Source organism: Panicum virgatum, chromosome 2N (genome assembly GCF_016808335.1).
Source record: "Panicum virgatum strain AP13 chromosome 2N, P.virgatum_v5, whole genome shotgun sequence".
Classification (NCBI taxonomy): Eukaryota; Viridiplantae; Streptophyta; class Magnoliopsida; order Poales; family Poaceae; genus Panicum; species Panicum virgatum.
This window is the reverse complement of record NC_053146.1, coordinates 180,520-184,624: the sequence shown is the minus strand read 5'-3', so window position 1 is coordinate 184,624 and position 4,105 is coordinate 180,520. Positions and strand designations below refer to the sequence as shown.

The 4,105-nt window shown below is 42.8% G+C and overlaps 1 long non-coding RNA gene across 1 annotated transcript; it reads right to left on the bottom strand.

Moving 5' to 3' along the window:
• Positions 1–447: 447 nt before the first annotated feature.
• On the bottom strand, positions 448–1,158 carry LOC120658490. Its single transcript, XR_005668704.1, has 3 exons — positions 921–1,158; positions 779–823; positions 448–697 (listed from the first exon to the last, which is right to left on the bottom strand). It is a non-coding gene; the product is annotated as an uncharacterized LOC120658490 (long non-coding RNA).
• Between the last annotated feature and the right edge of the window lie 2,947 nt (positions 1,159–4,105).

Genomic DNA, 4,105 nt, shown 5'->3' with positions numbered 1-4,105 from the left:
AGGATAACAGATCACAACATTGTACCCACACCAGCCTCGACGGTCCCGACCTTGGTGGCTCCTCATCCTGAACGCAAGGCAATACAGATCCACCCCAAACAGGACGTAGGGTATTGTGAGCATCGCGGCCCGAATCTGTCTAAATCGTTGTCTTGTGTTACCATCAAGCTCTTGGATCTGAGATCTCTCCTCCTAAACTCTACTGCCGGGTACCCCCTGGTGGACTTGCCGGATTAGCAATCCAACACCAGTAAAGCAAATCGGCCGTATACTACAGAGGTTGTTGGCCTTGTAATTAGCTAATATATATAAAAGTTGACTATATCAGAGAAGCTAATGGACATATCATCATCCTACCTACAAACCACACATGTTAGAGCAATATTAGGCTACTATGCTAGGCAATGCGCAATAACAGATATAAATCAATACTCAATAAGTGTGTGGTCTTGTGGGTATAGAACGTTTTACTGAAGGTGACACATAAAAAAACAAAAAGGTGTTTTTAACACAATCTACAGTTATTGCAGTCACAAATAAGGTCAATACTGCTAGGGTAGAAACAAGAAAAATCCCAGCACTTTTCACTTAAAAGGAAAATGATACAGACCTTTTGTCGTAACTTTTAGGCACCACATCGGAGTCATCTGCATCGATTCTCGTGGAACTATCTTATCCTCAGCATCTCTCTTTGGACCTAAGAGTTACAGCAAGAAAGGAACAAGTCATTGCTAAGCCACATCATGAACAGATATCATGCAGCATTTTTCCCACCAACCTTCTAAGAGTAGCTGGCTTAAACTTTCCCGCCGGTCTCTCTCTTCTGCAGGCAAGAAGATGTATGTTAGGAATTGTACAACTTACTTAAAAATTACAATTAGATGACCATTGAAAGGGGCGAAATGAAAAGATGGGCATACCATCATAGGACTTATCCTTGGAAGAGTAGTGCTTGCGCTCACGTTCCTCCCCGAGGTTCCTTTTCTGTAACTCCTCTTGGGTCTGTTGGCCCTCTTTCGTGTATACACTGGAGTTGGAAACAAACCCTAGCTAGGCGAGCAAATGCAGCAAATGCCCCTCATCGAATATCCCCTAGGAAAAAAAATCCTAGCCTATTTCCCCAATCTGAATCCTCCATCGAGCTAGGCGCATCTGCTAGGTGAGTGTTGACACAGAATCGCGCCAACACACTCGAATGCGCTAGAACGCATGAACGATCGTCAAAACGATCAACACTCGCGAAACCCTGGGCGGACCGGTCTGACCGGTACCGTAGACCGGTGCTAGCAGGGACTCGCTGGAAACCTAGAACAGCGAGTTCGGGAGGGACCCCGTCAGAGCTTGTGATCGTAGGGTTGCTCTGAGGTCGGCAGGCCACTCAGAACGTCTTCAAACACCGCCGGGACGAAGGAAGAAAGCAATCTAGGGTTGGAAAAGGCTAGGGTTTGAGATATAAAAGTAATGCGATTTTTGTATTGATTCGATTGGGAATAACCTCAATCGGCCTTAGCCTTTATATTTATAGGCCGGGGAAGACGTACCCCTTCACGAGTAGGATTACATGAGGACTCTTTACAAAAAATCTAATTCTACTCGGACTGTACAGACCTGACCGGTCTGACCGGTCGACCTCAGCAGATGCCAAATTTGGCTGTCAACATATGCCCCCTGCTTTTTGGTGAGTTTCACAAACCAAAAAGCAAGAACTATCTTAATGTACATGTTTTACACAGGGCATACAACTCTAAAAAACAAAACTAAGGGCGATATACAATACCGGCCGTCTTTGTCTTCATGCACTTTGCCATATGCTAGGATAAAATTTCTTCAAATATCTCCCATTGATAGCTCTAGGTAGACGCTCACCCTGCAACGTCTCCATCATATATGAATTACCGGAGATAACCTTGATAATCTTGTAGGGACCCTCCCAACTTGGCGACCATTTGCCAAACTTGTTGCTTTTCATCCCAAGAGGCAAAATTGTCTTCCAAACTAAATCTCCAACCTGAAAAGACTTTAGTTTTACCTTCTTATTGTAGGCTCTAGCCACCCGAAGCTTGTCCTTCTCAATTTCCTTCAAATCCTTCAAACGCTTATCGGTTATCTCATCAATATTATCCATCATCATATCATGATAATCAATAGCGGAGAGGTCATTTTGTTTTGCTAATCTATATGCGTCCAGATTTACCTCAACAGGTAAAACGGCCTCTTGACCATACACAAGCTCAAAAGGAGTAACCTTAGTAGCACCATGTCTAGATATACGATGAGCCCATAATGCTTCGGATAACACTTCATGCCATCTCCTAGGATTTTCTTCTATCTTCTTCTTGACAAGTTTGATCAAAATCTTATTACTAGACTCGGCCTGCCCATTGGCTTGAGCATAATATGGAGATGAATTGAGCAATTTAATCTTGTAAGATTCGGCAAAGGCACGCACCTCTTTTGATATAAATGATGTACCTTGATCCGTTGTTAAAGTTTGTGGAATGCCGAATCTATGAATAATATGCTCAGTAATAAACTCAATTACCTCTTTATGCGTCATATTCTTCAAAGGAACCGCTTCAGTCCATTTAGTGAAATAATCCGTAGCAACCAACACGAAGCGATGCCCCTTTGAAGATGTAGGATTAATTTGTCCAATGAAATCCAACCCCCAACCTCGGAACGGCCATGGTTTAATAATAGAATGCATCAACGCAGCAGGCACCAATTGCAAATCACCAAACCGCTGACATTCCTCACATCCTTTATAGTATTTGAAACAATCGGATAGCATAGTGGGCCAATAAAAACCGGCTCTTCTAAGTAACCACTTCATCTTAGGAGCCGATTGATGAGTACCACAAATACCTTCATGAACCTCACCCATAGCAATCCGGGCCAGATCCGAGTCTAAACATTTGAGGAGCAAATCTTCGGCAGTTCGACGATAAAGTTTGTCGTCAATTAAAATATACTTGAAAGCCAAACGCCGAATATTTCTCTCTGCGCCACGACCAGGATCTCTCAAATATGATATAAGAGGGACCCTCCAATCCTGAGCTTCGGCCAAAACAATTGAATCAACATTTTTGGCCGAATCAGAATTAGCAGCTGCATCACCGGTCAGACCGGTCTCTGGACCGGTCAGACCGGTCTGGGCGGTCAGACCGGTATCGCCGACCGGTCGGACCGGTGTGTCCAGAACCAGAAACTCGGCTTTCGTTTGCATCGGCTTGCGAATGTTAAAATATTTTTTCGTAACATTATAACCAGATGCCTGCTGAGCCAGAGTATTTGCCTTTTCATTTTCTCCCCTCGGTATAAATTCATCGAAGGAGGAAATAATATCAAGGCATTTATGAAGATATGCATTTAGAGAACCTTTATAGCATTGGCATACCTTAGATACTTGCTGCACCACTAGAAGAGAATCTCCAAAGGCTTCAACATGCTTCACGCCCATGGATTGCAAGAATTCCAAGCCAAATAAAAGAGCCTCATATTCAACTTGGTTATTTGTGCACTCTTCTTCCAATCGGTTTGAAAATTCAAAAACAGCACCATTCGGAGAAATAAGAACAGCACCAATCCCTTGACCATCATCACAAACCGATCCATCAAAGTACAACTTCCATGGTGTGCAAGTAATATAACCGGCTTCTAAATCATGCTTGTCACCAATCCGATGCTCAACAATAAAATCCGCTACAATTTGGCCTCTCATAGATTTTAAAGGTTCACAAGTCAAATCATACTCAACCAAAGCATAAGCCCACTTACCGATTCTCCCACTCAAAATCGGTTTCTGTAACATATGTTTGATCACATCGGTTTGACATATTACTATGCAGGTACTAGATAATAAATAATGTCTCAATTTGGTACAAGCATAATAAAGAGACAAACATAACTTCTCAATGAATGTATACCTCGTCTCTGCATCAATAAGTCGTCGGCTCAAATATGTAATAATATACTCCTTCCCTTCGGTCTCTTGAGTCAAAACAGCTCCAATAACCTTGTCTTCAGCAGCCACATAAAGTCTGAAAGGTACTCCTCTCCTAGGTGCTTTGAGTACGGGTGGTGAAGACAATTAAATCTTGATCCT